General features: G+C 39.0%; 2 pseudogenes; both read right to left on the bottom strand.

Annotated features, from left to right (window-relative positions):
* Positions 1-3,697: 3,697 nt before the first annotated feature.
* Positions 3,698-4,333, bottom strand: LOC102479668 (suppressor of IKBKE 1 pseudogene; annotated as a pseudogene).
* Positions 4,334-7,342: 3,009 nt separating this feature from the next.
* On the bottom strand, positions 7,343-7,978 carry LOC102479250 (suppressor of IKBKE 1 pseudogene; annotated as a pseudogene).
* Between the last annotated feature and the right edge of the window lie 17,886 nt (positions 7,979-25,864).

Below are 25,864 nucleotides of genomic sequence, written 5' to 3'. Positions count from 1 at the left end.
ATCTTCCCTAGGGGGCGATTTCTCACTTTCCCTGTCTCCCTGTCTCCCTGTCTGTCTCTGTCTCTTTCTCTCTCTCTCTCTCTCTCTCTCTCTCTCTCTCTCGCTCTCTCATGTACCCTGTAGCAAAAATCTTTTAAAATAACAAAACAAAACAAAACAAAACAAAGGTGGGGACCAGCAGTTAGCGTAATGGCTATGTCGCTGGACTCCCATGTAGTCAACTGTGGTTCTTGTCTTGGACACGGTGGCTTAAAACTCATACCAGGCGCACGTGCGTGCTTAAAACTCACGCCGGGCACGTGTGCGTGCGTGTCCAAGATCCTGAGAGGAGAACGGAGGAGAAGGGATTGTGGCGTGGCCATCCCCCCTGGGGGGCGATTTCTCTCTTTCTGTCTCTCTGTCTCTGTCTGTCTGGCAAGCGCACGCACCCTATAGCAAAAGCCTCTCAATAAAACAAAACAAAACAAAACAAAACAAAAAAACTTTTAAAAAAAGGTAACACTAAAAAAAGCCAAACTGCCTTTGAATGTTAGTAATGAAAATTTTTTTATGAAAATGGAGTCACTCACTGTGGATTTGTTTTTCTCTTTTGGTAGATAGGGTGTTGGGAGTGGGTAATAAGCCTTTGTAATACTTCATCTGTGTATATGGTATTTTGGCTCTTTGTGGCAAGCTTCAGCACGGTGCTCAGAAATGTTAATTTCTTCTTCTTCTACTGTTTATTTCCTGGCAAGGGCTGGTTCCCACCTATAAATAAATAGTGAGCATAGGTGGTAGAAAGCCCAAGCATTCTCACCTTGGCTGATTCTCCCTTGGGCCTGCCTTCTCTTTTCCAGTTTAATCTGGTCCACTTATAATTGGACTAATAAAAATTAACTTGCAAATTGTGGAACAAGTAATTAACTGACATTTGTAAAGTGGCTTGAAAATAAAAGATGATTTATAAATATTAAGTATAGTCATGTACCACATAATGATATTTGGTCAACAATGGACCACATATACCATGGTGGTCCCTTAAGGATCATATAGGTTAATACCATCTAGGTTTGTATAAGTGCATGCTTTGATGCTCACACAACAATGAAGTTACTTAATGATGCATTTCTCAGAATACGTCCCTGTCGTTAAGTGACACAAGGCTGTGTTATTGTGCTCAGCAAAGTTGAATATGGTGTTCTTTTACAGTAGTTCAGTTGTAAAGTCACACATCTGGCTACAAATAGGCAACTGAAAAGAAAATAAAACAAGCAGCAGAGGCTGTTAAATCCTCCTTTCCTACTGATTGACATATGTCCTTTTTTGGGATGTTGATCAGTTTATTAGGCTTAGTAATAGCACTTTTTAAATTATTTCACCCCAACTTTTATTTATTATTTTTTTAGACTCATACTTCAAGCATTTTATTTCCCAGGGAGAAAAGTTAACATACAGATTATCTGGATACTTGAGATGTAAAGGACTTTATAAACAGTTCTAAAAGAACATAAGGCAGATAAAGGGACACTATATTAAACCTTAGTGAGCCCTTTGACTACTTCACCATTTTCACTGAAACCTGACCATGGAAGTTGACAAATGGTATAGGGTACATGCCTCCTGAATGAACTTGTGGGACATATTAAGGGCATACTTCAAGGCAAGTAGATTAAGATTTACTTACTTTTGGGGAATGAAATAAAAACGCTCACAGATGGGGATGGAAGTGTTTTCTGGTCAAATTTTTTATAGGACAGCTCATAGAAATTTGACAAATTTATTTAACAAATGACATGTGCCCATTCATTAACACCCACTGTTCTACAAAAGCCAACTTATATTATTCAGATCAGATGCTTCTAGGATATCTTGGGGAGATTTTGTTGTTTTTAACTGAGTTCTATAAGGCAGTACAAAAGAAATTTTACATCACACAAAACGCTAACGAAAAAAAAAAAACCTTTTTAATACTGTCTTCCATGCAGTATAGTGCTTAATATTATTGGAAAATAATGACAGTATTCAGTATTCATTATTTCAACTTGGACAAATCTAAATACATAGTATAACATGAGATAATTTATAAATTTGAAATGTGAGTATACTGAGATAGGTAAGGGAGTTGGTAGGTGAACCTAGTTGACCACCTAGCATTAAACCTCAATTTTGTTTGTTGTTGCCTATACAGCATTATGAATGTAATAACTCTCACTATGTAATAAAACTGCTTCCATGTAAAAAATGAATCTAAAAAGAAAGCCAGGGCTGGCCAGTGGTATTGTGGTTAAAGCAGCTGGATCCCACATAGCCAAATCTATGGTTCGAGTCTTAGACCCAGTGGCTTGAAAAATATACCAGTAATGTATGTGTCCATGGCCAAAATCCAACAGGAGGAAGAAATGGAGAAGGAACTGTGGCGTAACCATGCCCTATGGAGGTGATCTTTCACCCCCGCCCCCAATCCTGTCTCTCTCCAGTGAGCACATGTGCCCTGTGGCAGAAATAAATAAATAAATAAATAAACAAACAAACAAACAAACAAACAGTAAAAAGAAAGCCAACTACTAGTGCTAATAATGAAATATAATTAAGTGATGGTTCATAACTATAAAACAGAAGTTACAGGGGCCAACAGGTGGTGTAGTGGTTAAGGCACTGGAGTCCCACATGGCTGACTGCAGTTCAAGTCCCAGACCTGGCAGCTTGAAAATCATGCTGGGTGCATGTGCGTGAGTGCTCAAAGTCCCAGGATTGGAACGGAGGAGAAGGGATTACAGTGCTGCCATCACTCCTAGGGGGTGATTTCTCACTTTTCCTCTCTCTGTCTGTCTCTTTGCAGCAAGGACACATGCCCTATGGCAAAAGAAAAATGCAGAAGTTATATATAAATTGAATAGTATAGTACCTAAGAACTATGATATGAATAAGTCTATGATATATCCTTCACTGTGTAAACCACCTAAGTTGAAGATTTACTACTAGGACAAAATTGAAAAGTTGATTACTTACATTTAATAAAATAAAAGCTACTTTTAGCATTTGAACTAAGTACATGTGTGGGTGTACATACACAGGACTGGTTTCTCAGCATTCTTTGAAAAATATGACAGCTACCTATCACTGGAGGAAAAAATGGATGACTTATTTTCAAGTATGTTTCCTAGGGACTAGCAATAGTTTCTCTCAAATTATGAGTGAAGACACCAGGGCACCAAGTGCTAGTTTTCAGCATGAAGAGACTTAAAATTTCATAGGTGAATGACATTACAAACCATAGAATCTGCCAATCTAAATAATTGTATTACTTTTGTCAAATGGGAAAAAAAATCTGGTTTATGCCACATTTAAAAAGTTAAATCTCTTTTAAAAATCCTTAAAAGTGTATTTTATAATCTTATATAAAATAAAATTGCTGGCTTATAATAAAATGCTTTAAGCTTCAGAGATGTAAAAAAAAAATGAACTGAAAATTCAGATTTTATAAATTGAGATCCCAGAAATGAAAATTAAAAGTAGTCTGTTGGAGAAAAGAATCGTGGAACTCACTATAAACTCCCAAACTATTTTTAGACAGCCAATATTGACTGAGAATTCTAAACTGCCACCTAATATCTTTACTTAATACTACAAGTTTGAGACAATACATTGAACAGTCAATACTCCAATGGAAAGATGACTTCCTTAATAGACCATCTCCAACCACCATTCAGAAGTTCAGTTATTTGATGGTTTGGGAAGCAGTGTCCATTGAGTTTTCCTTTCTGGTCTGAAGAGACTCACTGCTATAGATAATGGTTCTCAAAGTTCCTTATTTTCGAGCTCTAATGGGGCTACTTTTTCTTCAGTCTTACAAAACTGGCCTCATCCACCTGAACTGCTTTCCTCACCACTTCTCCCATTTCATAGATTCTGTCAATCTGTCAGTTTCTGCAGAAACTGACTGATGAGTTTTCAGGACTAGTTCAGCATCCACACTTTTTTAGGAACCATTGGCTGTAATACCTATTTCTGGTACTTGCTTATGATAAATCCCAAGACATCCTGGTGTTCCTCCAAGGAAACCCGTAATTCTCTGTTTTCCTGCTGCAAGTCTCTAATCTGTGTGTGCTCTTGGGTCGACAGAATGTGAGGTTTGTATTTGGACATGTCCTTAATATCGGATGCATCTTCTGATACTGGTCTAGAAGCACTGTCCCGACCTCCCACATAGGGGCCAGCTGACTTTGATCAACCAGCACCTCAACTGATTCACCAACTCGGTGGTTACATGCTTGCAAAGCTTCTCCAACAGCATCTTGGCATCTGTCAGGATCTTCTCGATGGTGTGACTCTTAGCAGCATGACAATTGCCCATGCCTCACTATGTGATGCTCACCTCAACTTTTAAACTTTTTAAATGTATTTATTTTCATTTACATTTAATCATCGTACATCTTCACTGCTTGCAATGTGGTTTTTCCCAGCACACATGTAGTGCATGTTAATCTAGTCAAAGATACTACTATCTACATCGTCAACAGGTAACTTTCCATTCTTGTCTGTTAAATATTTTTTCTGACCCTACCCCACCCCCAAATAGATCTTATTAAGTGATTTAAAATATATCTCACTAGAGACATCTAGTTTTAGAACTAAAGGGTCTGGACATTTTCAGTCTCAACTTTTATCAATGAGAAAGAAAATCAAGGATCAGTTTAGAAGGACTGTTCAACTCATACCATGGTACTGAACTACAATGTAAGCCTCTTGATTTTTTTCCCCCTGCAATTACCAGAACCAGACTCGGTTCATCCATCTTCTCTTCTATGAAGTCTTTGCTAACACTGTCAGGCAGAAAGGCCCATTCCCTCCTTGGTGCTCACACAATTTGGTACTCTGAATAGATTTCCAAATACCTGTAACACTTTATTTCATTTCTTTATCTCTGCCTCTCCTGCTATGCAGTGTGGTCTGTGGACCAGCATCACTTAGGGACTTGTAGAATCTCAGGGCCCATTCCAGATCTGTTGAATAAGCATCTCTTTTAACAAAATATTTAGGGGATTCAAATGTACATTAAAGTTTGAAAAGCTCTATCCTAGACAGTTAGCTCCCCTTAGCTCTAGAATCAAGGCTTAAAAATCTTTGAATTTTAGAGAATAGCTTAGGGTCTAGTAATGTGATCTATGTTTAATAAATGTTTCTGACTGAATGATTTACAACCCAATGTTTCATTCTACTCTATCAAACTTCAGTATCTTCTGTAATTCCTCTATTCATATACTCTCAATCGATTTCAGGATAAAAAACATTTTATAATATATAACTGATTTTCCCCCCTGCTTTTTGTTGAAAGATGACTATGGTCTCCTGGGAAGTTTTAAGAGAACATCAGTGGAGTTCAGTAGAAACAGAGATAAGAACACAGTAGTTTCTGGCTTAAATTTTCTTCTGATATGTTTTCAAATTCAAGCTTATTTGATTCAGTTACGAGGCATTTTGCATAAAGTCAGAGTGGTGATTTGCTGGGTCTGAGTTAAAATGAAGAAGCAGTCATGTGCTTTCTTTGGGCTTGTGGGGGTAGTATGTCACTTGATCCCTCTCAGATCTGTGATCTTCCTTCTTTATCTCTTGACATCTTCCGACTTCTAGAGTTCAGGGATAAACTTAGGCATCATCAATAAAACGCATGCAGGAATGTCCAGGAAAGCATTGTGTATTGTTCCAGCTTTTGGAGAGCTAACAATGGCTTTTCTTTATTTCCTGGAATAAAATCTTAGTTGTCAATCTAAAATTTGAAAGAAAAGTAAAATCCTAAATGCACATTCTACCTTTACTTATTTTGCCTTATTTACTTGAAATAACTTTTCTTTTTATTTCCTCAGTATAATAACACTGGTATCTCAATAGGAGACTTAATTGTAATTTCTTATTTACAAAGTATTTCTTTACATTTTTGTCATGGTAGCAGTAGACCAGGATTCAGGTAGCGTATGATCATTCCCTACCCATTACAGTTTTGAAAGGTAACATAACACAGGAAAAAGAAAAGAAAGCACATGTGTAAATGTGGTGCTTAGATTTGAAGAGTCAGACATTTCTGACTTGAGCCAGGGTTCAGCTGCTTTAAGTGAAGCAAAAAAAGAGCACATGTGCCCTGTGGCAGAAATAAATAAATAAATAAATAAACAAACAAACAAACAAACAAACAGTAAAAAGAAAGCCAACTACTAGTGCTAATAATGAAATATAATTAAGTGATGGTTCATAACTATAAAACAGAAGTTACAGGGGCCAACAGGTGGTGTAGTGGTTAAGGCACTGGAGTCCCACATGGCTGACTGCAGTTCAAGTCCCAGACCTGGCAGCTTGAAAATCATGCTGGGTGCATGTGCGTGAGTGCTCAAAGTCCCAGGATTGGAACGGAGGAGAAGGGATTACAGTGCTGCCATCACTCCTAGGGGGTGATTTCTCACTTTTCCTCTCTCTGTCTGTCTCTTTGCAGCAAGGACACATGCCCTATGGCAAAAGAAAAATGCAGAAGTTATATATAAATTGAATAGTATAGTACCTAAGAACTATGATATGAATAAGTCTATGATATATCCTTCACTGTGTAAACCACCTAAGTTGAAGATTTCCTACTAGGACAAAATTGAAAAGTTGATTACTTACATTTAATAAAATAAAAGCTACTTTTAGCATTTGAACTAAGTACATGTGTGGGTGTACATACACAGGACTGGTTTCTCAGCATTCTTTGAAAAATATGACAGCTACCTATCACTGGAGGAAAAAATGGATGACTTATTTTCAAGTATGTTTCCTAGGGACTAGCAATAGTTTCTCTCAAATTATGAGTGAAGACACCAGGGCACCAAGTGCTAGTTTTCAGCATGAAGAGACTTAAAATTTCATAGGTGAATGACATTACAAACCATAGAATCTGCCAATCTAAATAATTGTATTACTTTTGTCAAATGGGAAAAAAAATCTGGTTTATGCCACATTTAAAAAGTTAAATCTCTTTTAAAAATCCTTAAAAGTGTATTTTATAATCTTATATAAAATAAAATTGCTGGCTTATAATAAAATGCTTTAAGCTTCAGAGATGTAAAAAAAAAATGAACTGAAAATTCAGATTTTATAAATTGAGATCCCAGAAATGAAAATTCACAGTAGTCTGTTGGAGAAAAGAATCGTGGAACTCACTATAAACTCCCAAACTATTTTTAGACAGCCAATATTGACTGAGAATTCTAAACTGCCACCTAATATCTTTACTTAATACTACAAGTTTGAGACAATACATTGAACAGTCAATACTCCAATGGAAAGATGACTTCCTTAATAGACCATCTCCAACCACCATTCAGAAGTTCAGTTATTTGATGGTTTGGGAAGCAGTGTCCATTGAGTTTTCCTTTCTGGTCTGAAGAGACTCACTGCTATAGATAATGGTTCTCAAAGTTCCTTATTTTCGAGCTCTAATGGGGCTACTTTTTCTTCAGTCTTACAAAACTGGCCTCATCCACCTGAACTGCTTTCCTCACCACTTCTCCCATTTCATAGATTCTGTCAATCTGTCAGTTTCTGCAGAAACTGACTGATGAGTTTTCAGGACTAGTTCAGCATCCACACTTTTTTAGGAACCATTGGCTGTAATACCTATTTCTGGTACTTGCTTATGATAAATCCCAAGACATCCTGGTGTTCCTCCAAGGAAACCCGTAATTCTCTGTTTTCCTGCTGCAAGTCTCTAATCTGTGTGTGCTCTTGGGTCGACAGAATGTGAGGTTTGTATTTGGACATGTCCTTAATATCGGATGCATCTTCTGATACTGGTCTAGAAGCACTGTCCCGACCTCCCACATAGGGGCCAGCTGACTTTGATCAACCAGCACCTCAACTGATTCACCAACTCGGTGGTTACATGCTTGCAAAGCTTCTCCAACAGCATCTTGGCATCTGTCAGGATCTTCTCGATGGTGTGACTCTTAGCAGCATGACAATTGCCCATGCCTCACTATGTGATGCTCACCTCAACTTTTAAACTTTTTAAATGTATTTATTTTCATTTACATTTAATCATCGTACATCTTCACTGCTTGCAATGTGGTTTTTCCCAGCACACATGTAGTGCATGTTAATCTAGTCAAAGATACTACTATCTACATCGTCAACAGGTAACTTTCCATTCTTGTCTGTTAAATATTTTTTCTGACCCTACCCCACCCCCAAATAGATCTTATTAAGTGATTTAAAATATATCTCACTAGAGACATCTAGTTTTAGAACTAAAGGGTCTGGACATTTTCAGTCTCAACTTTTATCAATGAGAAAGAAAATCAAGGATCAGTTTAGAAGGACTGTTCAACTCATACCATGGTACTGAACTACAATGTAAGCCTCTTGATTTTTTTCCCCCTGCAATTACCAGAACCAGACTCGGTTCATCCATCTTCTCTTCTATGAAGTCTTTGCTAACACTGTCAGGCAGAAAGGCCCATTCCCTCCTTGGTGCTCACACAATTTGGTACTCTGAATAGATTTCCAAATACCTGTAACACTTTATTTCATTTCTTTATCTCTGCCTCTCCTGCTATGCAGTGTGGTCTGTGGACCAGCATCACTTAGGGACTTGTAGAATCTCAGGGCCCATTCCAGATCTGTTGAATAAGCATCTCTTTTAACAAAATATTTAGGGGATTCAAATGTACATTAAAGTTTGAAAAGCTCTATCCTAGACAGTTAGCTCCCCTTAGCTCTAGAATCAAGGCTTAAAAATCTTTGAATTTTAGAGAATAGCTTAGGGTCTAGTAATGTGATCTATGTTTAATAAATGTTTCTGACTGAATGATTTACAACCCAATGTTTCATTCTACTCTATCAAACTTCAGTATCTTCTGTAATTCCTCTATTCATATACTCTCAATCGATTTCAGGATAAAAAACATTTTATAATATATAACTGATTTTCCACCCTGCTTTTTGTTGAAAGATGACTATGGTCTCCTGGGAAGTTTTAAGAGAACATCAGTGGAGTTCAGTAGAAACAGAGATAAGAACACAGTAGTTTCTGGCTTAAATTTTCTTCTGATATGTTTTCAAATTCAAGCTTATTTGATTCAGTTACGAGGCATTTTGCATAAAGTCAGAGTGGTGATTTGCTGGGTCTGAGTTAAAATGAAGAAGCAGTCATGTGCTTTCTTTGGGCTTGTGGGGGTAGTATGTCACTTGATCCCTCTCAGATCTGTGATCTTCCTTCTTTATCTCTTGACATCTTCCGACTTCTAGAGTTCAGGGATAAACTTAGGCATCATCAATAAAACGCATGCAGGAATGTCCAGGAAAGCATTGTGTATTGTTCCAGCTTTTGGAGAGCTAACAATGGCTTTTCTTTATTTCCTGGAATAAAATCTTAGTTGTCAATCTAAAATTTGAAAGAAAAGTAAAATCCTAAATGCACATTCTACCTTTACTTATTTTGCCTTATTTACTTGAAATAACTTTTCTTTTTATTTCCTCAGTATAATAACACTGGTATCTCAATAGGAGACTTAATTGTAATTTCTTATTTACAAAGTATTTCTTTACATTTTTGTCATGGTAGCAGTAGACCAGGATTCAGGTAGCGTATGATCATTCCCTACCCATTACAGTTTTGAAAGGTAACATAACACAGGAAAAAGAAAAGAAAGCACATGTGTAAATGTGGTGCTTAGATTTGAAGAGTCAGACATTTCTGACTTGAGCCAGGGTTCAGCTGCTTTAAGTGAAGCAAAAAAAGAAACAGTTAATCTCCTTTATACGTCTTTAATCAGGCTATAGTATTACAAACCTTTATTTCTAAAACAAATAAATAATTGAAAGTTATGGCATTATATAGGGGTAGTATTTGAAGCTTCTATGGTATTGTTCATACTGAATCTGACAGCACTACATATGGGTGCTGTTCTGATTATTTTTTATGTTAGCATTAAATATAAGGAGGAATGTAAACTACAAGAAACTAGCTAGCTAGATGCTCAGAATGTTACAGTGCTCTTGCTTCACCCTTATAAAACTCACTTCTATAAATGCATTTTTTTAAACATTTTTTAAAGATTTGTTATGGAGGAGGGCCCACAGGTGGCATGGTGGTTAAGGCATTGGACTCCCACATGGCCAACCATGTTCAAGTCCTGGACCCAGTGGCTTGAAGATCACACTGGGCATGTGTGCATGTGTGCATTCTCTTCTCTGAGAAGAGAATGGAGGAGAAGGGATTGCAGTGTACTCATCCTCCCTAGGGGATGGTTTTTCATGTCCCCTCTGTCTGTCTCTCTCCAGTGAATGCACATGCCTATGGTAACCTCCTCCCTCCAGTAAAACTGATGTGTTATAGGGCTGGCCCCCTAGCCTAGAACTTAAGGGAGCTGGATTCCATATGGTCAACCACAGTTCAAATCCCAGCCCTGGCAGCTTGAAAAACATACCAGGTGTATGTGCATGGGTGCTCAAAATCCCAACAGGAAGGAGAAATAGAAGAGAAGGGATTGTGATGTGACCATTGGGAGGTGCTTTCTCCCTCCTCACCACCGTCCCACTACCTGTCTCTTTCTGATGAGTGCACATCTCTCTGACAAGTAAAAAAAGATTTATTTTATTTATATATAGTTTTATATATATAAATATATATAGTTACCAGAGGGCACATGTGCATGCATATTTAATCACTGTCCTGTGAGGTGGCCCTCCTATCTTAAATTTTTTAGTGTACAATACCATGAGTACAATTTTTATGGATAAATGTTACATTCATCCCTTCCCTCCCAAGTATATGTGAGGAATACCTCCCACTTTATCTGAAGTGTTAGAAATAATTTAAGTGTAGTTGAATTTGGATTTTACAATAACATGCTATAACATATACCAGCTATTTATACAAGGGAGTCTTCAAAGAGTTCATGAAAATGTGTATTACAAAAAAATTATGGATTTCAAAAACTTTTTGCACCAAAATAAACTCATACCTTGTTTTTATTTATTTATTAAAGTTTATTTTTTTCCATCAGTAAGAGAGAGAGAAAGACAGCACTCCCAACAGGGTCTTGACTCCCATAATCTACCCCCAGCTTCAACCAGCCCCAAATCATGGGCACATGCATAACCAGTGTACTCAGGGTACTCCAGATGCAAACCCAGAACCTTCCTCTGTGGGTAAGCTCTGCAAAGCATTGCATTTTACTGCTGCAGTCCCCATAAACATGTACTGTAATTCTATTTTTTCCATGAGTTTTAAGTCCCCTCATATGTCCACCTCTATGTTAACCACTTTAAATGTAAAATCTCATTTAATCCTCAGCAACCCTGTAAGAGAGATATTATTATTATCCCTGTTTTTATTATTAAGAAATTGAAGCTTAGAGACATTAGCTGACTTGCTGATGGTCAAACAGATCCTAAGAACTGAGTCTGAACCTGAGGCCAGCGAGAGCAGTTTAATGCCAAAACCCATGCTCTTAACTAATAACCTGTATTGTTCAGCAAAACATTAGTAAAAGTAACAGCCATTTATTGAGTACCTGCCATAATAACCAGGCATCGTGTTAAGTACTTTGCATACTTTAAGCCATTTAACCTTTACAGTCAAATGTATGAATGAAGACCATGGTAGTGGTCCCATTTTCACAGGTGAAGGACTTGAAACTCAGGTCAAGTACCTCATTTGTTCAGGATCACTTGTTTAAAATTAGGAAGCAGAGCTCTATTAAAGGATGAGACCAACATGGTTGAGAATATCTTTGGCCAACATAGAGCAGAACCTGAATCTTGCCCCATCTCCTGTTTCCAGGTGGTCTGTTAGGGAAATCAATGTCCATAGTATAAAACAAAGCAAAGTGATCCTTCATTAAGAGCTGAACTTTGGCCTGAACTCCAGTGAGGAACTGTTAGGAGTGAGACAATGTTCTTATGCTACGTAGACCTGAGGCCCCCAAAGCCCAAATTCCCTTTCTCCACTGATGTGACAAGGTCCTGCCTATGAGTGCTGGAGGGAAAAATAGAAAGAAAGGTTAGTCTTGATGCTTGGGAGCCTCTGCCCCTAGACATAGCTGCTATAAAAGGCAGGCAAGCAGAAGGGTGCTTCCAGACAAGATAGAGACAGCCACTTTCTTCTTTACTCATCTGAAACGGTGACTGTGATTCAGCCTCCTGCCATGAAATCTTCCCAATCCAGATTAACATTCCATTTGAGTGAGAAGAAAAAAGAAATCCTGGGCTCCCTTTCCCCTAACACCAGCATTACCAGAGCAAGTTAAGTGTCTGAGTTGAGGTCTACACTAATGTCTGTGCTTTTAACCACTATTCTAGGGGGAAGGACATGTCAAAACTAAAAAACACTCCTCAGGCAGTTAGAAAGCCTAAGCATGGTGACTGTGCAAATCTTTAAAGATGAGTGGGGGCCAACCCCATGGACTAGTGGTTAAAGGGGTTGATCCCACATGGCTGACCACATGGTTCGAACTCAGCTCTGGACAGCTTGAAAAACATGCCAGCTTCATGTGCTTGCATTCCCCAAACCTGGATGGATGAAGAAATGGAGCAGAAGTGACTGCAGCATGACCATGCCTTATTGGGGGTTATTTTCCTCCCACTCTATCTCCCTCTGTTTCTCTGTCTTCTCTGGTGAGCACACTCACCCTCTGGCAATTTTTTTTTTAAAAGATCAAAGATGGGCAGAGAACAACATTCAAGTAAGCATGAAGTTAAAATCAGCAACAAAAACTAAAGATACCATTATGTACTGATAAGGACAAATTGTACTGTTAGTTTACAAAACCAAGATCTGGAGCCATGTACCCACTAGGTTAACTTACATGTTAAAAGGGGGGAGGTGGTGTAAGTATGTGTGTGTGTGTGTGTGTGTGTGTGTGTGTGTGTGTGTGTGTATGCTTAATGTTGTATAAAGGACACATAAACTAGTACAAGTTACGTACAGGAGACAAGAGGGAATGAGGGATATGGGATCAGAAGTGGGAATGAGACTTCTAAATGTATATCTTCTATAATCTCTGATTTTTGAATTCTAAATATCTGTTTTAAAATAAAAGTTGGGAGTAAAAAGTGGAAGGTGGTAGGAGCAAAAGAGAAAAGAATAAGAGGGAGTAGGGGGAAAAAATCATGGGATGGGAATATTTTCCAAAGACTAGTTGGGTTTTTGTTTGTTTGGTTGGTTGGGTTTTGTTTTTGTTTTTGTTTTTAAATTTGGAATGGAATTCAGGGAAAGCAAAAAGATTCGTTTTCAGAGATGGTTGGAAAGAAATGAGCTTTTGACATAACACCATATTGGACCTGGGGCCCAGAGACAAAAACTTTAACTATATTAAGAGATAGGAACTGAGCAACTGTTGGTGCAGCTGGCACAACCTGTATTTTTCATGTGCATGACACCTTTTTACCTCATAAGAATGCTGTCAGTGTTAGTGTCACACTTCATACAGGTACTTCTAAATCATGTTAAGATCCATAGGGTAAACACTTGGTTCCTCTGTAGTATTTTTCACTGAAGATCATCCCCTTGTTCTTTTTGGTGGGGGGAGGGGGAGATTTTTGCTACAGGGTGCATGTGCTCACTGGAGAGACAGAGACAGAAAGTGAGAAGTCCCCCCCAGGGGGGATGGCCACACTGCAATCCCTTCTCCTCCATTATCCTCTTGGGACTTCGGGCGGGCACGCACGCACACACACCCTGTGTGAGTTTCAAGCCTCCAGGTCCAGGACACAAACTGTGGTTGACCATGTGAGAATCCAGCAATATAACCAGTATACCATCTGCTGGCCCCCATCTCCTTGTTCTTTAAATTTTCTCCCAATTTGGTTTCTGTGATATTGGATGCAATTGTCTACCATCTGCAAATTCACTGAGCCCTGCTTCTTGGGCTAGGCACTGTATTAAATTTAGTCTCTTTGGCTCGCTCGTCATTTCTTTTTATCTATAGCCTTTACTCTCCTCCACCTCAGCTGTCATCATGGCATAGGATTTAGTGCTGAGCCCTCTACTTTTATTCCTCTGTTCATTTTTTTTCTTTTGGTTCCTAGGTATTTTAATTACTTCAAAACAACATAATTTAATAAGAATTGTTTAACAAGCACCCATTGTAATTGCTAAACCGGGAAATGAGCATTATTTGTATCTGACCACCTATACAAAGCTTACCACTTTTTCTTTAGACAACAGGTAGTAGAAATTCCAAAGACCAAAGGAGAGACCACTAATTAAAGTTCATGTTTACTGAGGGTGATGGTGGTGCATCAGTAATATGTAATGTTCTGCAAGACCAATCCAAATGAGATTTTAGATATGTGTTCAGAGATCTCCCTGAGTATACCAGGCATGTGTGTGTCTGATCTGGGGCTGGCTGAAGGCTGCAGGTGGATCCCAGCATCAAGACCCTGTTGGGGGTTCCCTCTCTGTATCTCTTACTCACAGAAAAAAGTAAATGAATAAAATTAAATAAAAATAAAATAAAGTTCATGCTTATTTAACACCATAATCCCAGTCTTAGAACCTTCCAAACACGTGGAAAGAGGACCGGAAACTGAGGATGTTGAAAAAGTAAGGGTAAGGATGCCCCGTGGCCTAGTGGTTAAAGGAATTAGATCCCACATGGCCTAATGCAATTCAAGCTCCAGCCTCAGTGGCTTGAAAAATATACCAGGCATGCATGCATGCATGCCCCAAATCCCAACAAGATGGAGATAGAGAAGAAAAGGGATTTCAGCAGACCATGCCCCACTGGGGGATGCTTTCTCCTTCCCTCCCTCTCTCTCTCTCTCTTTGGTGAACACTCATACCCTCTGCCAATTAAAAAGAAAGAAAAGGTAAAGAGTAATTCTTAACTTGAGGCCCCATTGTTGTTCTAAAGCAACTCAAGGTCCACCAAAGAAGAAAATTACTAAGGGTGAAGATTAAAATGAAAGTTTTGGTTCAAATAGTAAAGGAGACCCTCAAGAGTGGTAGAGACAGTGTATCCAGAAGGCAGTATTAGAGTTGACCTCATGAACATGTCTTCTTGGCATCTAAGTACTTTTTAATATAGTCAAGCTTTTAAGTTGGGTTTGGTACATCATAGTGCTGAGATGTATATATAGCAACTATGTTGAGAAGGAATTGGAGCATGCTGGGCAGAGGGGACAAGGATGATGCAAAGTGCAGCTGCAGCTGCTATATTCTTTCTTTTAGGTACATGAACCTTTCTCACAACTTCAACTATCACTTCTAAGCACATCTGTTTATCTGACTGTCAGTTCTCAATTTTCAACTCTCTACCAAGTACGAGGAGACTTCAAAAAGTTTGTGGAGGGACCAGCAGTTAGTGTAATGGCTATGTCACTGGACTCCCATGTGGTCGACCGCAGTTCGAGTCCCGGACCCGGTGCCTTAAACTCACGCCGGGCGCGTGTGCATGCGTGCCCAAGATCCTGAGAGGAGAATGGAGGAGAAGGGATTGCAGCGTGGCCATCCCCTCTGGGGGGTGATTTCTCGCTTTCAATGTCTCTGTCTCTCTCTCTCTTTCTGGTGAGTGCATGCACCCAATAAGAAAAAACCTCTCCATAAAAAAAGAAAGAAAAAAAAGTTTGTGGAGCTAGCCCCACAGGCTAATAGTTAAGACAGTCAGCCCACGTGATTGACCACTGTTCAAATCCCACCCCCTAGTAGCTTGAAAAACACATCAGTCATGTGTACATGCATCCCCCAAATGCCAACAGGATGGAGAAATAGAGGAGGACGGACGTCATCCTGACCACACCCCATTGGAGGGTACTTTCTCCTTCTTGCTCTCTTTCTCCCTCTGGTTAGTACACATACCCTCTGGCAATTAAAATGTTTTAAAAATCTTGTGGAAAAATGGAATTAAATTATGAGTTTATGGACTCCCCACACCATTGGGACACCCGCCCCAGTGACAGATCTGGCTGCACAGTGAGTGGTGAGCAGCAGGGAGGCTGAGCCACAGAGACCATGGCTCATGCCCTCCCCAACACGCCTTTGAACTCTTAAGTGTGTTAATTGAGAATTGGAGAATCTCACCTTTCCTGATTCCCATTGGGACATCCACCACAGTGATGGGCCTGGACTCACCTTGAGCCATGAGTGGCACGGAGGCTGAACTGCAGAGACCATAGTTCATTCCCTCCCCCCCCACATGCCTTTAAACTCTCAGGTGAGTTAATTGGAACTTGGAGAATCACTCTTTTCCTGACTTTCCATGCCACTGCCACATCCACCCTTATCGATAGGCCTGGCTGTGCTGAGCAGCAGGAAGACTGAGCTGCAGAGAAACCAAGTGTGGCTCATCCCCTGCCACACACCTCTGAATTCTCACACTTCAACATTTCCTAAAGTACACAGTGTGCACTGTGTGCCATGCAACCCCTTCTGTCTTCCTCAATTGAAGCACAGCAGCTCAGCCCCAGGTGCACCTGTTCTCTGGAAACTGGAAAGACTCTGAATTATCCAGGTCCAGCGACAACAGTGCAGGTTGCTGGGTGAGCATTAGGGAGGCAGAGCAGCAAAGAGGTCACTAATCACCTCCTCCTGTATGCCTTTGAATGCTCAGAATGAACTTGAAGAATTTAGGAAGTAACGTATAACACACCAGATGACCAGAAACCATCACAGAGGCACAAGAAATATGAGAAACCAAGAAAATATCTCTTCCCCAAGAGAAAACATCAATTCCTCACCATCCATAAATCAAATGGACCTGATAGATATCTATAGACCTTTCCACCTCTGCACAAAATATACATTTTTCTCACCCCTGCATGAAACCTTTCAGAAGATTGACCACATGATAGGACACAAATCAAGCCTTTACAGATACAAAGGCATAGACACTATATGCAGCATCTTCTCTGACCATGATGGAATTAAACTAGATATTAATTTCAGGAAAAATCCTTGAAAACATACAAACACATGATATCTAAACAACCTACTCCTGAATGATTTCTAAACTACCAAAGAAATTAAGACAGAAATCAAAAGGTTTATGGAAACAAATGATAATGAGTACATGAGTTTCCATGATCTATGGGACACCATAAAAGCAGTCATAAAAGGGAAATTTGAGACCAGCAGATGGTGTGGTGGTTAAGGATGCTAGACTCCCACATGGCCAACTGTGGTTCGAGTCCCAGACCCGGTGGCTTGCTTTCTCTCTCTTGCTTGCTCGTTCACTCACTTGCTCTGTCCCTCTTTGGTTAAATTAAAATAAATAAATAAAGTTAAATAAACTAATTCTTTTTTTTTTTTTAAAAGGAAATTCATAGCAATGAGTGCGCATTAAAAAAAGATGGAAAGGTGATAAATGAATAACCTCATATCATACCTCAAGGAATTGGAAAATCAACAACAATAAAATCCAAAAAAAGAAGGAGGAAAGAAATCATAAAGATTCAAGCAGAAATAAATGAAATAGAAAATAAACAAACTATACAGAAAATAAATGAAAGCAAAAGCGGGTTCTTCAAAGAGATTAACAAGACTGACATACCATTAACTAGACTGATTAAGAAGAAGAGAGCAAAGAACCAGATAAATTAAATTCACAGTGAAACAGGTAATATTACAACAGAAACAATAGAAATACAAAACATCATTAGAGGATACTATGAGCAACTATATGCCAATAAACAAAACCTGGATGAGATGGACAAATTCCTGGACGCATAACCTACCAAGATTGAATCAGGAGGACATAGAAAGCCTGAATAGACCTATAACAAGCCAAGAGATCAAATCAGTAATAAATAACCTCTCAGTAAAGAAAAGCTCAGGTCTTGATGGATTCAATTCTGAATTCTACAAATTTTTTAAAACTAACCCCCCCATTCTATCCAAATTATTTCTAAAGATCCAAAAGGAAGGAATTCTCCCAAATTAATTTTATGAAGCCTCCATAACTCTCATCCCCAAAACAGACAAGGGCATAACAAAAATAGAAAACTACAGACTCATATCTCTGATGAATATAGATGCAAAAATTCTCAGCAAGATACTTGCAAATCACTCCAACAACACATAAAAAAAATATTCATTGCAACCAAATAGGCCTTAATCCAGGGATGCAAGGGAAGTTTAATATATAGAAAACTATAACTAAAATACACCATATTAACAGAAAGATAAAAACCATATGATCATTTCAATCGATGCAGGAAAAGCATTCAACAAAATACAGCATCGCTTCATGGTTAAGACTCTTAGCAAAATCGGCATAGAAGGGCTGTTTCTCAACACAATAAAAGCCATCTAAAATTTTTTTTAAAAAAGCCATCTATGAAAAACCTGTGGCTAAAGGACAAAGGACTAGTAGATGGTGTAATGGCTATGTCACTGGACTCCCATGTAGTCAACTGCAGTTTGAGTCCTAGACCGGGTGACTTAAACTTGTGCTGGGCACATGTGCATGTGTGCCCAAGATCCCGAGAGGAGAATGGAGGAGATGGGATTGTGGCGTGGCCATCCCCCTTGGGGGATGATTTTTCACTTTCTGTCTCTCTGTCTCTCTCTGTCTTTCTGGCAAGCACACATGCCCCATAGCAAAAAAACTCTCAAAAAGAAAAAAAAAAAAGAAAGAAAGTAAAACCTATAGCTAACATTATACTGAATGGGGAAAAGCTAAAGGTTTTTCCACTAAAAACTGATACAAAACAAGGCTGTCCACTTTTCACTTTCTCCACTGCTCTTTAATATAGTACTGGAAGTCTTAGCTATTGTAATCAGAGAAGAGAACAATATTAAAGGCATTCGAATAGGCAAAGAAGAGTTGAAAATATGTTTATTTGCAGATGACATGATGGTATACACAGAAGAACCAAAAGTATCCATGAAAAAACTTCTCGAAGTAAATGAATAGAGTAAAGTGACAGGATACAAAATCGACATACAAAAATCTATAGCATTTATATATATGAACAACATGCAGATTGAGGTAGAACTGAAGAAAGTAATTCCTTTTATCATAGCCATAAAATGTATAAGATACTTAGGAATAAACCTAACCAAGAAAGTGGAAGACTTTTACAAGGAAAACTATGAAAATCTTTTAAAAGATCCTGAAATACATGCACAAAAACGTAGAAGGACGTCCCATGTTCTTGGATTAGAAGAATTAATATAATAAAAATGGCAATTCTACTCAAATTAATCTACATATTTAACACAACTACAATCAAACTACCCTAGACGTTCATCACAGATTTAGGAAAGACAATCATAGAATTTGTCTGAGATCATAAAAGACCCCGTATGCCAAAGCAATACTGCACAAGAACAGTGGAGTGGGTGGCATCTCACTCCCTGATCCCAAAATATATTATAAAGCTGTGATAATCAAAACAGCATGGTATTGGCACAAAAACAGACAGGAGGACCAATGGAACAGAATAAGACCCCAGAATAAACCCCAAAACATACAGTCAACTGATTTTTGACAAATGGCACCAGTCAATTCATTGGGAAAAGGGTAACCTCCTTAGCAAATGGTGCTAGAAGAACTGGGTATCCACTTGCAGAAAGGGGAAACTGCACCCCTATCTTTCACCATTAACAAAAATCAACTCAAAATGGATCAAAGATCTAAACCTAAGACCTCAAAATATAAAACTACTGGTGGAAAACACTGGAGAAACTCTGAGAGACACTGGGGTAGGCAAAGACTTCTTAAATAAGACCCCAAAGCATGGGCAATAATCCCAAAAATAGGCAAGTAGGATTACATCATATTAAGAAGTTTCTACACAGCAAAAGACTCAGTAATTATGAATAGATCACCCTCAGAGTGGGAGAATATTTTTGTAATTATGCCTCAGATAAGGGACTGATAACCATAATACACAGGAAAACTCAAGTGGCTTACCTGAAAGAAAATAATTAACCCAATTAAAAGATGGGGAAATGAGCCAAACAAAAAACTCTCTAAGGAAGACATATGAACAGCCAAAAAGTATATAAAAAAATGTTCAACATCCCTCATCATAAGGGAGAGGCATATTGAAACCACAATGAGATACCACCTAACCCCTGTAAGTATGGCAAAGACTAAAAATACAGGAAAAAAAAATGGTAAGTGTTGGTGGGGCTGTAGTGAAAGTGGAACTCTCCTATACTGTTGATGGGAATGTAGATTATGCCAGCCACTGTGCAAAACAGTATGGAGGTTCCTCAAAGACCTACAAATAGAACTACCATATAATCCAGCAATCCCACTCCTGGGTATCTATCCAAAGGACAGGAGAATCCTCAGTCAGAAAAGTGCCTACACATCTATATTTATTGAAGCATTATTCACAATTACTAAGACATGGAACCAACCCAAATGTCCACAAACAGATGAATGGATTGAAAAAGTGTGGCACATATACTCTATGGAATACTATTCAGCCATAAAAAAAATACCCTGGCATTTGATAGAAAGTGGATGAATATAGTATATTTATTGCTGAGTCAGGCTATTAAAGAGAATCATTTTATGTCTCCCCTTAAAATATACCAACTGTCTGCACTGTATGGTAGATACTGAAAGTCTGGAGGACATAAAAGCATTTAAAATAGTTATGGACACTGGAAACAGTATGGAAGGAGGGTGGGAGAGGCAAAGAGTATAGGGAAGGAAATTAGGGAGAAAAATTGAGAGGGAAGACATTTTTGGGACACAGAATTTTCATGGACTTCTGTTCCATAAGGCCTGATGCTTCTATTTTCATAAAACTGGATTCAGAGACTTGTGAGAACTCACTTTGATGATGGTTCCCAAGAGGACCAACTCTCTCCTAAGTCAAATATGATGCTGAATACTCCTCATATGGAAAATGAGGTCTAGTCTCTCAAATTGAGCATTCTCTGGAATCAGACACTTTATGAATCTCTTTTGAGACTTCCAGTTTAGAAAAACTGAATCAAATGAGAGAATACAAAGTTCAGGGAAAATTATTATTATTATTATTATTATTTTCTTAGGTGCATATAGACTCTGGATTTATATATAAAAGTAAAAATAGTGATGTATTAGTCAGGATTCCACCAGAGAAACAGAACCATGAGAATGTGTGTGTGCATGTTTGCATGTGCCAAAAGTTCATAGAAAATGGAATTCATACAAATTTATTTTGGTGCAAAACAATTTTAAAATCCATACACAGTTTTCTCATAACGTGCATTTTCATGACTTTTTTTTGAAAATCCGTGTGTGTGTGTATTAGCTCGTGTGATTTTGGTGCTTGTCTAGGGAAGTCTGAAATCTCAAACTCTTAGGTCAGGCCATCAGATAGAGTAGGCTGGAGTTCTAGGGCACAAGCTGATTCTGCTGTCCACAGGCAGAATTTCTTCCTCAGGGAAGCCTCAGTCTGCTATTGAGGGCTTCATCTGATTGGATTGGGCCCACCAGATTATCTAGGGTAATCTTCCTTAAAGTCCACTGATTACAGACTTGAGTCGTATCTACAAAACACCTTCACAGCAAACCTACGTTAGTGTTTAACTGAATAACGAGACAATAGCCTGCCATGTTGACACATAAAACTGTCCATTTTACAGGACCAGCAGATGGCGTAATGGCGTCATCACTGGACTTCTATGTACCTGACCGCAGTTCGAGTTCCGGACTTGGTGGCTTAAACTCACTCCGGGCACGTGTGTGTGCGTGCCCAAGATCCCGAGAGAAGAATAGAGAAGGAATTGTGGTGTGGCCATTCCCCCTGTGGGATGATTTCTCCCTTTCTGTCTCTCTGTTTCTCTGTCTTTCTGGCGAGTGCACGTGCCCTATAGCAAAAACCTCTCAAAAAAAGAAAAAAGAGGGAACCAGCAGTTAGCGTAATGGCTATGTCGCTGGACTCCCACGTAGTCGACCGCGGTTCGCGTCTCGGACCCGGTGGCTTAAATCTCACGCCGGGCGCGTGTGCGTGCATGCCCAAGACCCCGAGAGGAGAATGGAGGAGAAGGGATTGCGGCGTGACCATCCCCCCTGGGGGGTGATTTCTCGCTTTCTGTCTCTATGTCTCTGTCTGTCTGGCGAGCGCACGCGCCCTATAGTGAAAACCTCTCCAAAGAAAAAAGAAAAAAGAAACTGTCCATTTTACAATAATGTTTGATGTTTCATTTGGGTTTCTTTTAAAGTTCATTCATCTCTTTCATAACACACAGAGAGAGATAGTTACCCCCAAGAGGGTCTTTAGATTGTAATCTACCCCTATCCTCAGTCACCCCAAATCAAAGGCATGAAAATGTGCACCTAGTGTGTACAAAGAAGCTTCAACACAAACCTGATTTCTTTCCATGCCGTTCAAGCATTGCAGAAGTTGTGTTACCACTGTGTCCTCAGCTGACAACCCCCACCCCATTTTTTTCCTAACCTCCATTAGTAAATACTTTTGTGAAAATAAATCCCAAAATGGGCTTCCAGTATGACCCATCTATGGCATTTGGGATTTTTTTTTTAATTGCCAGAGGGCACATGTGCTATTAAGAGAGAGACAAAGAGCAAAGAGAAAGAGGGAGAAAACATTCCCAGTGGAGTGTAGTCATGCCACAGTTTCTTCTCCATTTCTTCATCCTGTCAGGATTTTGGACATTCATTCACATGCACCCAGCATATTTCTTCTAGTGGTCAGCTATGCAAGGTCTGAGTCCCTTAACTACTAGACTATGGAGCTGGCCCTATGGCATTCGTTTCAATATGTATTTCGTCTATGAAGGTCATTAACCATCTGCTAAAAGGAAATTATTAAGTGCTTATAACTTGTCCATTGGATAATGCTATTTGTCTGATTCCAATAAACTTCTTTCAGTTAACTGATTAGAAAATTAATTATTCAATTGAAGTTAACACCTAAGAAGGAAAGATTTCAAGGAGCAAGTATGTATTTCATTTGTAAATCATTTTCTCATGCCACAAAAGTTTACTGAGTTTCCTATTTCCACTCTCCCTTGGGAAGAAAGGGTAGATGCTTTGAAATACTCAAACCTAAAGGAGCATAGAAAGCATTCTGTTTGAAGTGTACCTACTGTCCCTTAATGATGTCAGGGAAGTTATTTTCTGAGCCTCAGTTTGCTTACCTGTAAAATGGGAAGAATGATTACTACCCTGAGGATTTGGAAAGGGTTAAATGAGGGAATAGAAGTTAAACATTTGGGGAACTGGCAGACAGAGTAATGGTTACACTGCTGGACTCCCATATGTTCAACTACAGTTCAAATCCCAGACCCGGCAGCTTGAAACTCACTCCGGGCATATTTGCATGTGTGCCCAGAATCCTGAGAGGAGAATGAAGAAGGGATTGTAATGTGGCTGTTCCCTCGGGGGGTGATTTCTCACTTTCTGTTTCTCTGTCACTCTGGCAAGCACATGTGACCAATAGCAAAAATCTCTCTTTAAAAAAAAAAAGTTAAATATTTCAAATACAGACAATGCTCCACAAATACTGATTTTTTGTTGTTGTCTCCTTCCATAAATATAGCCTTCACAAGTGAAGTCTTGTGACTGAAAAGTTCTCTCCATTTCTTTTTTCTTTTTCTTTTTACTTTTCTTTGCAGATTGTCTTTATCTGTTTGAATTATTTTGGATATCAATAAGAAGCAAAGAACAAGTAATAATCCAGGCATCATTAATTTATTGCATTGACTACAAAGATTCTCTCACTGCTCCTTTGTATTTACTTATGTGCATGTGAAAACCATTTTTACATGTTATCATTTATTTTTTGTTAAGTTTGCCAAAGGGCACATGTGCACACTGGAGAGGAGAGGATGGGGGTGGAAAGGGGGATAAGAAAGCACCCATAATGGGTCATGGCCACACTGCAATCCTTTCTCTTCTATTTCTACTATTGGAATTCTGGGGGCACACTCACCTGGCATGTCTCTCAAGCCAGTGCATCCAGGACTCAAACCCTGCAGTCAGCCAGGGGAGATCCAGCCACCTTAACCATCACACCACAGGATTACGCTACATGTTACCATTTCAACCATAAATGCAGATGAAATTGCTGTGCGCTTACAATTACTTTTTCACTTGAAAAATCAACAATTTTCCTGATTTTATCTGAAAATGTTCTTAGGAGTGATGGTGATCAAATTCTGGTATTTATTTATTTATTTATTTATTTTTGAGAGGTTTTTGCTATAGGGCGCATGCACTCGCTGGAAAGACAGAGAGACAGAAAGCGGAGAAATCACCCCCCAGGAGGGATGGCCATGCCGCAATCACTTCTCCTCCATTCTCCTCTTGGGATCTTGGGCATGCATATACACATGCCCAGCGTGAGTTTAAGCCACCGGGTCTGGGACTTGAACTGCGGTCAACTATGTGGGAGTCTAGCGACATGGCCATTTCAGTAACTGCTGGTCCCAATGGTGATCAAATTCTGAATAAAGGTTAGGTTCACTAGGTTTCACAGGAGTAAAATAAGTTTTGACTGAGGAGAAAAGGGAGCATATCTTAAATTCTTTTCAGCATCAGATGCATATGTTTTGTTAGATGCATCCGTTGTCTTGCTGCATTATGAAGAGACATCAAGAAGTTGATGGAAAATGAAATTAAAGTATCAATTCATTTTGTTGCAAAAATGTTTTTAATCTATGCATAGTTTTTCACAACATGCATTTTCCATGAATTATTTGAGGACTCCTACTTATAAACTATTAACAACACAAATAATAGAGGTTTTTTTTTTTCTTTTTGGAGAGGTTTTTGATATAGGGTGTGTGTACTCGCCAGAAAGACAGAGAGAGACAGAGAGACAGAAAGCGAAAAATCACCCCACAGGGGGGATGGCCACACCGCAATCCCTTCTCCTCTATTCTCATCTCGGGACTTTGGGCACGCATGCACATGCACCTGGTGTGAGTTTAAGCCACTGGGTCCAGGACTCAAACTGTGGTCGACTACATGGGAGTCCAGCGACATAGCCATTATGCCAACTGCTAGTCCCAAAAGAGGTTTTTTTAAAAAAATAAAATTGGAGATAGATTTAAAATCCTCTTCAATCCCCACTTCTCATGGGTAACTATTATTATCAGCTTGGTCTGTATGCTTCCACAATGTTTGTTTATGGATTTATGGGTGAGGAGTCTTCAAAAAGTTTATGGAAATATAGGTCATGAAAAAAAACTGCACAAATTTCAAAAAAATTTGCACCAAAATAAACTCATACTATAATTCCTTTTTCATGAGCATGAAGTCCCCTCATAGATACACATTATAGTTCACAGACAGATCTCATGTGGAAAGTAGGTATTTTACTTGTCTGAGGGAAATGGGGCCTGTTATTAATTTTTATCATGTGAAATTTTGGTGTGATGTGCAAGAAAGAGATTAGAAAGGAGAAAAAGGAAAGGAGCCTTGTGAAGGCTGACCGTTTATTTCCCTATATTTCTCTGGCCTTTTCACTTTTGGTCCCCTGAGTCCATTTTTGGCAAGTTATGCCACTGTTATGTCTGCACAACAACACGCGCAGTTTACAGATCTTACATCCAGTTTCATCAACCAATGGCTCAACAAAGACAAACAGTCCTTCATGCCTTCTGAAAGTATCACTCTACCAAAGTCCAAACATTATCAGTTTGGTTTTACAAAAAAAAAATAAAGAAGAAAAATAGTTTGGGCTTTAAAATGCAAACTGATGTCTTGACTCCCAGTGTCAAATTCTTTCTGTTCTCCAACTGAAACAGAAAAATCTGTTTGTAAATTATATCATTGACTTCTTTTAAAATTTGAGGTAGGCCCATACTCAGTGGTGCAGGCTGTAGGCTATGAACTGCAGTGCTAGAAGCCAAGATGGTTCAGATCCCCAGTAACCCTGAAAACAAGCTGGATGCTGTGCCCAAGATCCTGAGGAGCTGGGGGAGTGAGGGAGGGGG

The sequence above is a fragment of the Tupaia chinensis genome, unplaced genomic scaffold, assembly GCF_000334495.1.
Source record: "Tupaia chinensis unplaced genomic scaffold, TupChi_1.0 Scaffold138400_2, whole genome shotgun sequence".
NCBI classification, from domain to species: Eukaryota; Metazoa; Chordata; class Mammalia; order Scandentia; family Tupaiidae; genus Tupaia; species Tupaia belangeri.
Note: the sequence above shows the minus strand (reverse complement) of the source record. Positions and strands in the feature narration are given on the sequence as shown.